Below are 12,206 nucleotides of genomic sequence, written 5' to 3'. Positions count from 1 at the left end.
TGTGCCCAAAAGGCGGTGGAACTGAGTGTTTCTGAGGCCATTCAATTATTGCCGTCCAGATTTTCCAGCGGCTACCGACAACGAGTTTGATTATAAAACAAATATATTCCAGGAAAAGAAAATTATGTAGCAGATCCATTATCTAGAACTATGAACTATGACGAAGTTATGTTATGGTTGGTGAAACAGCAGACAGTGTTAACGAATAGTGCATAGTGCACAGAACACCATCAAAATTATATTGCAAGTATAGAAAAACACATTGTCACATACCAGTTCTGAATAGCTTACAGTTCGTAAAACATAGGGTTTAAGATGTAGATATAATGTTACAAAATAATTGCTGAAAGCTGCCTGCCAGGAAGAATAACAGCGATTGAGAGAGATGAAAATCCAAAGAGAGTCGTGAGGCTGGCGGCCACGGAACAACTTACATGGTGCCAATGTCCTACGTTTATAATTCGTATCCAAGCTTAAAATAAAATAAATATAAAGAGAAAAACTGAAAATACGCCTTCGAACCGCCTTTGGCTATAAGCCGTAATACCCACCCGCCTGCTATCCTGACAAACTTCACCAATCACTAATATTAGCGGTGCTCACAGGTTTAGCAAGTCTTTGTGACACTATACAATTATTTTTCAAGAGAAATTGAATGGGATCACGTATACAGAAATGCCAGAAGATATGGGAAAACCTCAAGAGATAAAAGCATATAAAGACTTTGATTTTATGTGCATAGCATTACAAAATTGGTTAATGACAGAAGGTATTACCACGAGTAAAATCGATGGTATCAGATATAGAAAGATTCCACGAGACAGTTCATGCAAAATTACGTATTATAACTAGCGAAGAAGATATATTTAGAAGATCGATATACAAAGTTTGAAAAAATTCCTTATGTCTATAAACATAAAACTAAACGTAATACCAACGACCGTACCCCAGCAAAAATATTTTTATATGCAGGAACTCTGAATTTTAATATGTAAGAAAATAAACTAAACGAGAAAGGACACGATTATGAGATATATAGTTGTTATAAAGAATCGCCATTAGTTATGTCCAAAGTGACAAACCTTTGTAAAAAAACCACACCTCGCAAATAACTCTCAACCGCTTTTTGAAAAGCGTTCTTCTCAGTAACATAACGGAAAAAACCATAACGTTTGCTCTGGCACTGAGCAGAAAACATCTCCGATCCTATAAAGTATACATATTCTTGATCAGTTTTAAAGCAATCGACTTGAAACTTGAAGAACGTCGCTTGCTTAGAATATAATAAAGCGCAGAAAATGTCCTATACATCATTTAAGAAGTTGGAAAACAGATATTTATCTTTGGCAGCACCGATATTTTTATACCCTTGCAGAGGGTATTATAATTTTTGTCAAAAGTGTGCAACGCAGTGAAGGATACTTCTCCGACCCTATAAAGTATATATATTCTTGATCAGGATCACCTCCTGAGTCGATATGACCGTCTGTCGGTCTGTCCGTCTGTCTGTTTCTACGCAAACTAGTTTCTCAGTTAATTGATTGATCGGAAATGCCATAACTTTGGTGTTTTTGAAGTTAGAACCCATGTTATATTTGACCAAAATATCTTATGTACAAAATTTCATAAGGATCGGCCGAATATATCCTATAGCTGCCATATATGTAACTGATTGATCGGAAATGCTATAACTTCGTTTTTTTTTCAAGTTAGAAGGATGGGAGTTTCAATGGATTCCTCTTTTGGCAAAATAATTCGATATGCTAAATTTCTACATATCTAATAATATAAGATGCGTGGCGCCACCTATCGGACTGCGACTCAACTGCAAGGGTATATGAACATCGGCTTCGCCTAAGTTAGCTTTCCTTTCTTGTTTTTTTTTTTTAATAGCAGGGTGACGTTTATTTAAAACTGTCCCTTATGGACAACTATTAAATGTTTTAACAGGACTACACTTATGGACAGTTACTCATTGTGGTTACAGTCTGATTAAGATTAGAGAACTAGGATGTCCAGGGGAGGTCAAGCGGATACGTCCTTTGCTGGGCGGAGAGAAAACGTGGTAGCGGTGGACTTTTCATTGTTGACTGCAATGTTCCATCGCTTTTGCCAACCGCTGAGTAGGTCTAGCTGCAGATTAGTGCAGCCTCGTCCAGTATCGGTAGAGCTCTGTTTAAAAACACTCGTTCCAGATTTTTGGAGAGCATTGGCAGTAAACTTATTGGTCATTAGGAGGCCACATTTGCTTTGGGTTTTCAGGACTTAGGTATTATTGTTACATGGGATCGTTTTTATGTGGACGGAAAGTATCCTTTCCGTTGGCATTGTCCATTTCTGTTCTTCACCAGCTGCCGTCGGGTCTGTGAACGGGTGGGATCCTTTTCAGAGGCCGTCTAATGCATTTGGTGACTCTCCACAGATTATGTCGTGGGTAACCTGGTTCTAGCTGCTCAACGATCGATGGGTTCGTCTACTCGTGCCTCCTTCCTTAGTCTCGCCAGCGTTTCTGTCAAAAATTTGCACACTCTGTTGAAGGAAGTTTTGTCCCTCGGGTTCCTAGACAGCATCCACACTCTCCGGAGTCGTCGCTTCTCAAGCGTAAGTTCAGTGACTTCCGTGTTCCGTGATCCAGTCCTCTGGAGATAGCGAAGTCCAGGACATCTGGGATCTTTTGTGGATCTGTGGGCCAGTACGGGAGTGCACCAGTTGCATGACAGCTCAGATTTCGTCCTTGCTCAGATTTCGTATACATCCTTGACTTTATGGCCATGGCGGCTAAAACCCTCCTTGATATCCTCTGGGTCAGTGGAGAAGTGGAGGCCTTTAACGACAATACGATAGGCGCGTTCATCTCGGGGCTGGAACGTATGGAACCGCTTGTAAGTATGTCGGTTCATGCAGCCGCCGGAGATCATTGTTAGCCCCATTTTATCGCTGTTTTGCCTCTGTTGGTAGCGTGTTTCGCTCTCTCGCCTTATCACCCATTTCAATGCATTTGAGCGGTCACCAGATTAATTTTACTATGCCGGATTCTGTTTCCTCAGGATCCGAAGATGTTTTAGTAGTTCTTAAAAACGTAGCGTAAGCATGCAATTTTTCCGATTTTATACAATATTTATATGAATATATACACAAAATAACTTCAGATTATATAAAACCAAATAAAACACTATATTTCGGTCGTCTTTATTTATATGCCAAATATAGTTTATCCGATTTATTTCACAGATAAATCAATAGAATAATCTGAATTGAAATTGAACACTTCTAAATTGTAGTTGTGAATGGTTTTTGATGGAATCCTTAATATTTCAAATAAACATATGAAACATATATGAATATATGAATATAACCACATAAGAAAACTAATTTAGAAAACTCAGGCCAATGGTTATTGACTTGAATATTGGAATTTTAAAAAATCGTACGGTAGCTTATATAAGTTTTAGGCTGCTTAAGTTTTCTGATAAACGTGTCTTAATAGTTATCAACAGATAACTTCCTGATTTTATCAAAAAACAAATAAATTAATTTATAAATAATAGCGTTATAATATACATAACATAAAAACTACTGGACTGCATCATAAAATTTGTCGGGAATGGTAGTGAAGTTTTAAAAACATCCGAAACGGCCATAATTCATCTGCTGAAGAAACAGCTATTCTCGTTGTTCATAGTCCAATAGTGATCCAAGATATCTTCGCTTGTAAAACGAACCGCAGGATCGGATTGCAACATATTAGCGATAAGATCGCGGACTCCATCACCAATATCTGACCAATAAGGGTCGGGAAACTCGTAGACGCCCGATATGATAGCGTCAAAAAGAGGCTCTTGTTGGTTATCTGGTGCTACAAACGGTGGGAATCCACATAAAAGTATATACAAAATAATACCAGCGGCCCAAACATCAATCTTTAGGAAAAAAAGAGAAGGTAAGGAAAAAATCTTTCATAGTTTATAGTTTTCACACCTTTAACCCATACCCCACTTCCAGCAATATCTCCGGCGCCACATACGTGGGAGTTCCACAAACGGCATAGAGTGGTTCCGTAACTTCACAGGCTAGCCCAAAGTCTGCCAATTTAAGCTCAAGAACATTTCCATATTCATCCAGTTCAACCTAAAAAAAAAATTAAATTAAATAATAAATGTTACATTTAAAAAACTCTTAATATAGGTTCATATTTCCAAACAAAATCGAATCATTCTTGAAATCATTACAGGGTGTTACAAACTTATAAAAGGTTTTTTCTTCTGACTTTCCTTATTGACGGCATATTTCGTCATTCTGACTTTCTTAAAGTGTTTTTTTTCGTTACTTTGAAAAAAAGAACACAGGTCGACCATTTCCAACTTTTTTTTCCTCCATGCAAAATTTCAACTGGTCCATAACCTTTATACTCTTCTGAACCAAAATCCAGAACAAACATAGGTTTCATCACCCACAGTTTCCGCGGTACATATTATATAAGAAAAGAAATTGATGAAATTTTACCATATATTGAATTATGGAGGCCGTGTACTTTAGTTCAGAGGAGCTAAAAGTTATGGAGCAGGTGAAATTATGTGTTAGTAAAGGTTAGTAAGAAAAATAAGAAAGGAAGATTGGAATGGAATCTCTAGAAAACACTATCCACCTAACTTAAAAAACACCAAAGTTATAGTCTTAAATAACACCAAAGTTCTAGCCGTTCCGACTTATTTACTGCATATACTGCCTGCAAATAAAAGAAGGATGTGTGCCAATTAAAACTTTTTAGATAGTTTTGAAACTGAGAGACTAGTTTGAGTAGAAACAGACAGACAGATGGATGGACGGACATGCTTATTTTCACTTAAAAATTATCTTCCACATTAAAATGGCAAAATTTTTAAACATTTTCAAAATACCTTCCTGAACAGGCGCTACAGAATTGTGCCATTTGTAGTGGTGGTTGAGGGAGTGGCGATTTATATGAGTTTTCATACAAAATCTTTTAGCTTTATTTCATATAGCCTGTAAGTTGCACGCGTTTATACCGACAGACGGACATGGCTATATTACCTCCGCTGTTGATCCTGATCAAGAATAAAGTTCATTTCTACAATTTTTGGCCAAAAAATTGATTGAAAAATATAGGCAACTGAATATTCAGTAGATTCCAGATTCCAGTAGATTTCCAGCTATTAATATATCTAGCTAATATCTTAATATTTTTAGCCGGAGCCGAATTTTATATACCATTCCAGTTAAGTGGCAGTTTATATTATAAAAAATTATATCGAATATATCGAGGATTAGGTTGTCAAAAAAGTCTTGCGGTATTTTTATTAAATTTTCAATTGTTCATAAAATTGGTTACAATAATGCGATTCAAGTCAAGTATGCGCCGTTTTGTTCGATGACGCATTCCCAACAAGATGCCAACTTCATAATGCCGCTCTCATAGAAGCTCGCTTCCCTATTGGCAAAAAACTCGGAGAGCCAATTTTCACAGGACTCTCTTGTGGCCAACTCCAGACTACCAAGCGCGTTCGCCATGGACAGAAACTGGTGGTAATAACTTGGTACGAGATCCGGACTATACGGTGGATCCAAAGAACCTCCCATCCGAGCTTCCGGAGCTTCTGGCGCGTCACTAAAGATGTGTGTGGCCTGGGGTTGTCCTGGTGGAAGAGAATTCTGCCTCTGTCGATCAAAGATGGCCTCTTCTGCATGAGTGCTGTCTTTAAGCGGTCCAGTTGTTGGCAGTACAGGGCCGAATTGAGCGTTTGGCCATAGGGGAGCAGCTCATAGTGGATTATTTCCTGCCGATCCCACCAAACACACAGAAAAACCTTCCTGGCCGTCAATCCAGGCTTGGCCACCGTCTGGGCCGCTTCACCGCTTTTCGACCACGACCGTTTGCACCTTACGTTACCGTAAGTGACCCACTTTTCATCGCCAGTCACCTTACTCTTCAAAAACGGGTCGATTTTGTTGCGATTTGGAAGCGATTCGCATGCGTCGATACGGTCAAAGATGTTTTTTGCGTCAATTCGTGTGGCACCCATACATCGAGCTTCTTAGTGACTCCAAGCGCATCTTCGACCACCTCTACTCCAGAACAAAACGTTGAAACCATCGTTGTGCGGTGGAAATGGAAACTGTATCGGGTCCATAAACTGCACAAATTTTATTGGCGGCTTGAGATGCAATTCTACCTTTATCGTAGTAGTACTGTAAAATATGCCGTATGTATAATTAATGTAGATAATTAGGTGGAATTTTATGAAGTCTAGTATAAGTTAGTTTAGGGCGGAGCGGGAGCGCAAGTGAAGCTCTCACTTGCGCTCTCCCATGAATTCGCCCCGCTTCGCCGCACTAGATAAGCTAGGCTTAAGTTTTTGTTGATTGCATATAATCGAATTTATAACGTCGAAAAGAGAGCACGCATTTTTCGTTTTCGTTCTTTGCAATTTTTTTTTGCGCGTTCCTCAAAACGGTCGCTGGGTGGGTAGGTCATTGCGACGAAGTCGTGATTGGTTGCTCAACCTTGTTAGACCTCTCGCCAGGTGGTTAGGGTGCGACAATAGCTTGCTAAAGTAATTTTCCTTCTGTTCTGCGATCACATCTTTGACTGGAAGAATGTTTAAGTCGCGATGTATGTTTTCGTTGCGAACGTACCACGGTGCCCCGGTGATTGTTCTCAAGATCTTCGACTGAGCTCGCTGGACTATGTCAATATTGCTATTGCTGGCATTCCCCCATAACTGGGAGCCGTACATCCATATAGATTTAAGTACCGAGTTATACAGCAGGACTTTATATTCAAGGCAAAGGGGAGACCGAGCGTTGATAATCCAATGAAGGCTGCTGGCTTTTAGCTTTAGGTGGGTTCTTTTAGCTTCTATGTGCCGACGCCATGTGAGTCTTCTATCGAGGTGTACTCCTAGATATGTTACCTCGTTTGCTTGCGGGAGTAGGGTGTTGTTTAGCGTAAGGGGCGGGCAGTTTTGCCTATTCAAGGTGAACGTAACGTGCTTGCATTTTTGTTCGTTTACTTTAATTCGCCAGTCTGAAGAGCTAGCTGCGCAGTTGCTTGCATCGGGCATTTTGAGCGGCTAAGAATAGCTGTATCATCAGCAAACGTAGATGTTGTTAGTCGTGTGCTTGTCGGGATGTCTGCTGTGTAGAGAACATATAATGTTGGTCCGAGTACACTTCCTTGAGGAACTCCGGCTCCAAAAGTGAATTCGTCAGATATATCTGTGTTGCACCTCACAGCAAATTTTCTGTCGTAAAGGTAAGACTCTAAAAGCTTGTGGGTATTACAAGGGAGCATTGTCTTGATCTTGTACATTAGACCTTCTAGCCAGACTCTATCAAATGCTTGAGAGACGTCTAGAAATATTGCGGTACAGTACTCGCGTTTTTCGAATGCATTCCGAATTTCTGCTGTTATCCGGTTGACCTGCTCAATTGTTCCGTGCTTTTCACGAAACCCAAACTGATGTGACGGGATTCCTTCCTGGATCCTTAGGTATGTGTTTATTCGAGTCAGAAGGCATTTCTCAAAGAGTTTAGATAAGCATGAAAGTAGGCTTATAGGTCTATACGACGTGGGAATTGTGTGGTCTTTTCCCGGCTTTGCTATCATTATTATAATTGATTTTTTCCATCTCGCTGGAAAGTGGCCAAGTTTTGCGATGGCATTGAAGAGCTGGGTGATAGTGCAGACGGCGCAATATGGAAGCTCAATGATCATTTTGGGAGTTATGAGGTCGCAGCCTGGTGATTTTTTCGGATTTAGTTGGTTTTTGATGATATTAGCGATTTCGTTTGGGCGAAACTCGATTGGTTCATGTTGAAGCTGAGGCTCATATGGTAAAGTCGGCAGAGTAAAGGCACTAGTGGCCGGATTTGGTTGGAAGATATTTTTAAGGTGATTGGCAAACGTGCTGGCTCTGTCTGCATCGCTGCGCGCCCAGCCGCCTGTGGGATTTCTAATAGGCATCACGGTTTCTTTCGGTGAGCTTAGAGTTGGGTGAGCTTTCCATAGTGAGTGTTTTGTACTAGAAGTTGACAATTGCTCTATATAGCGGCGGTGGACATAAGCTTCATCTTGCTGTAGGGCTTTAGTAAGTTGACGTGAGGCATGTCTAAAGCTTTGCTTAGCAGATGGCGATCTGTGGAATTGCCACTCGCGACGTAAACGCCGCTTTTCAAGGACGAGCTGTTCGATTTGTAGATTTGTCTTTTTATTGCTTTGTGTATTTATAGTTTGCGATGTTGAGGCTCGAGCTGCAGAGACGAGTACAGACTCAAGTGAATTAACAAAGCTGTCTACGTTGGCTTCGTCGTGGAGATGAGGACTTAGCTCAATGTGTGAGCTGATATATTTTCTGTACTTAACCCAATTGGTTTTCTGTGAGGTCAATTTTAATGGTTGTTCCAATGTTCCTGGATGTCGCAGTAGAATAAACAGGACAGGCGAGTGATCAGATGAGAGATCCGATAGGCTATTGGCGCTTATCAGATTTTTAGGGATGTTTTTGGTAATCGCAAAGTCTATTAAATCTGGTAGTTTCCTTGGGTCTGCCGGCCAGTATGTTGGTGTGCCAGAAGAAACATAGTCGAGCTTGTTCTTGGCTTTGATAATTGCATTATAGAGCTGCTTCCCTTTTGGAGTCACGAGACGGGATCCCCAGTGTGTGTGCTTGGCATTGTAGTCTCCTGCTGCTATAAAGTGGTCTCCAAGTGTGTTGAAAAACTGCATAAACTCATCTTCAGCTATATTGAAGCGAGGGGGGCAGTATACGGCGGCTAGTGTAAGTTGGTTGCCAGTATTTAGTTGTATATTTATAGATGTGGCCTGTAGGTAGTTTTTAGCAAAATTGTTTTGATAATGGTGCTTTATGCGGCTTCTGATTAGAATTCCAGTCCCACCATGTGCTTTACCATCTGGATGATTTGTTCCGTAGAATGAATATCCTCGTAGTTGAAAATTGTATTGGTTTGTAATGTGTGTTTCCGAAAGCAGCATTACATCGATATGATTGTCGAGTAGGAATTGAGCTAACTCAAGTTTATGTTGCGAAACGCCGTTAACGTTCCACGTAGATATCCGTAGGAAAGCCATTATTTGGATTGTTGTGAAACCAGCATTTGAATCAATAGATTTTGGTATCGCATTAAATCTTGCATAGTTGTGCGCATAAACGACATAAATTCCGTCAGGCTTTGTTGTAGGCTGCATATCATAGCTTCAAAGTTGCTTTTTGGCTGCTCTGTTGGTTGAAGTTGCTGAGCCGTGTTCGGTTCTTGATATGCTGATTGCAGAAATGAGCTTCTTGAGGCAGGTGTCGCCGGTCCTAATTTTAAGGCACTTGCGTATGTCACATTTTTGTCAGAGTTAATGGGTCCTAGTGAGGATCTGGCTGCAGTCGAGACGCCGTGAACTGTCCATTTTGGGTGCGGGCAGCTATTCCTTTCTGGTGGATGCGACTCCACCAGAGCTCCTTATAGACTGGGCATCCTCTATAATTAGCAGTGTGGTTGCCACCGCAGTTGCCGCACTTTTTCGAGTTGCTGTCATCTTTGTTCGCTGGGCAGTGTGCGGAGTCATGAAGCTCTCCGCAAACTACACACACCGGGCGCAGTTTACAGTATGACCTTGTGTGGCCATATTCCTGGCAGTTCGCACATTGTACCGGGCCATTGCGTTTGTGCGGTTCCTCAACTGTAAATCTGCGGTGCAGCAGGTACTGAAGATTGTATATTGGGTGCACTTCGTATTTCTTCAGGAGCTTGGTTTCTGGTTCGAGCTCAACCTTAAAGAGTGGCTGCGGCTTTCTATCCCTGTTAAGGATATTAAAGACTGTCTTGGCGCTAAAACCCTTCTCCTGTAGCGCCCTTTTTATCTCTGCAGGCGTTACTTCGGTCTCTATGCCCTTAAGTACGACTTGCAGGCCCTTGCTGCTTTTTAGCTGATATGTGTAAAAGTTCTTTTTATTCTCGGTAAGATATTTTGATAATACTCTGTAGTTATCTTCAGACTTCATTTGAACTTTTGTTTCTTGAATGTTGCCCTTTACAAGGGGTATTATGTGGAAGTTATCTTTACCAATAAGCTCAATAATTTTGTTGACAAGATTTTGTTGCGTATATACATAGATAGGCGGAGGTTTTGGCTTCCTTTTCTCAACTTCAATGAATTCGCCCGCCTCAACCTCATCGGCGTCTGCCAAGATTTTAAATCGGTTTGAGTTAATGGGCGTTTCTTTTGCTGCTAGGCTAGCATTGCCACGGGTTATTTTGCGTTTGGAATTGAGGGGGCTCAGCTTCCTTTTGATTTGGATGTAGCGATCCATGCCAGTCTGCACAGCCGGCTTAATATAGTAATTGTTTTTGTTTTGGTTTTCGGGCAGCGCGGACGTATTACTATTTGCGCTGCTAGCTGATGACGTCGTTAAACGCGCTGTAGATACAGTTGCGGTTGTTGTTGTTGTTACTGTTGACGTTGTCAACAGCCAAAGAAATTGAGGTGCTAGTTACTGCACTCTTTGGCTGCAGAGACATCGATGGTATCGAGGGGGAGCAGGAACGCGCTCTCTCGCTCTCTACGTTTAAGAATTCGGTCAAGTTGGGGGTAATTGACCGCGCTTGATCAGAGCTTGCTTGGTTTTCGGTTGCTTTAAAAGAGAAGTACGCGTTGTTTCTTTGTACTGAGAGCCGTCTCTCGTCTTGCTCACGTTGACGTTGTGTGTGAACGTCGTTTAAGCTCATTGCAGTCGAGGTTGATTTAGTTTGAGTTTTGACAGTTGTGTTTTATATTAATAATTTAATTAATTAATCAATATAAACATTAGCGATTTCATCGCAAAAAGCGTCTTTTCGCGTTATTGTAGATTTCTTAGACCAGTCACAATTTGCAATTTAATTTAATTTTCTACAGCCACCTTTTTTCCTTTCGTGTGTTTTCGCGACGAGATAAAATAATCTCAATTAACATTTTGGCGCCCCCGGGTGAACTGTAGTGAATAATTAAATAAAAAAGCAACAAAAAAATAGTGACAGTGACACATAACATATATAAACAATATATATAACATATATATATTCAAAAAAAAGAGTTGCTCGCGACGGTGTGTTAGTGAATTCACAAATAAAAATTGAAGAATTCTCCGCGTCGCGAAAGAAACTTCTCCAATCAACTACATAGCTGCTACTGGAAGGATTCGTCGTCCCCATGCCCTGCTCCTGCATCGATTGTGAAAGGAAAGTGGCCGCAGGATTAAAGGATCCGAAAGCCGAACCCCAGGTATTTGTGCAAAAAATTGAAAGTTGAGATAAGAAAAATCCGTCTTGTGCTGGAATATTGCACCCTCCTTTCAATTCTTGGCGCATACGTACGTAGAAAAAATAGTAGAGCAAAAATAAATAACAACATATATAAAAATTTTAAAAATTTAATTATAAATATATGTGCTAACCTAAATGCACTGCCTGTGGATAAAATAAAAAAGAGAATATTTATATTATTTGCAATCACTGTCACCCCCTACCCCTCGTTCTCGAATTTACAAATCTTCCAAATAAATACTAAAGTGCAGCCGAAAATTATTATATTTATTACAGATAAAATAAAGGTGCATATATATTTGGTTTACATACATACAAATAGATGCAGCGATAATATTCTCGTTTTCGTTTCCCACCGTTATCCGCTGCTGTATGTATGTATGTACATATATGCACTTTTTGGCGCGTATAGCTTACCGGTCCGCCAAGTGACGCGCTCCCCTACAATTTGGTCGGGCATATTGGTTTCAGTGTCATTGGCGACCAACTATTTTTTTGGATACTCTGTGCCTCGACTATCAATAATTCGTTATCAATTAATTAATCAATTTAGATTTGGTTAAATTTAATAAATTATTTATTATATTTAAATAAGATTAATTAATTATTTTCGTTTTCGCATTTTCTTGTTGTTGAATTAAATTCAATAAAATTTTAAATAAATTTCTAAAAATGTATTTATTAATAAATTTTTAATATTAATATTTTAAAATTAATAAAAAATTTAAATAAATTATTAAATCTTAAATTTGCATCGTTTTCGTTTTTGTATTGAAAAAACAAATTTTTTTAAAATGGAAAGTACTAAACAAAAACTTAATTCCACAACTCTTATTGACTTAAAGAGAAGATTAAATGTCAAAGTTAAAAGCATT

The 12,206-nt window shown here is 39.8% G+C and overlaps 1 long non-coding RNA gene across 1 annotated transcript; it reads right to left on the bottom strand.

The window, feature by feature from the left end:
• Positions 1-3,173: 3,173 nt before the first annotated feature.
• Positions 3,174-4,580, bottom strand: LOC6505385. Its single transcript, XR_004310489.2, has 2 exons — positions 3,979-4,580; positions 3,174-3,920 (listed from the first exon to the last, which is right to left on the bottom strand). It is a non-coding gene; the product is annotated as an uncharacterized LOC6505385 (long non-coding RNA).
• Positions 4,581-12,206: the final 7,626 nt, after the last annotated feature.

This window comes from Drosophila ananassae, chromosome 3R (assembly GCF_017639315.1).
Source record: "Drosophila ananassae strain 14024-0371.13 chromosome 3R, ASM1763931v2, whole genome shotgun sequence".
Taxonomy (NCBI): Eukaryota; Metazoa; Arthropoda; class Insecta; order Diptera; family Drosophilidae; genus Drosophila; species Drosophila ananassae.
The sequence above is the reverse complement of the archived record's forward strand: the minus strand, read 5'-3'. Positions and strand labels throughout refer to the sequence as shown.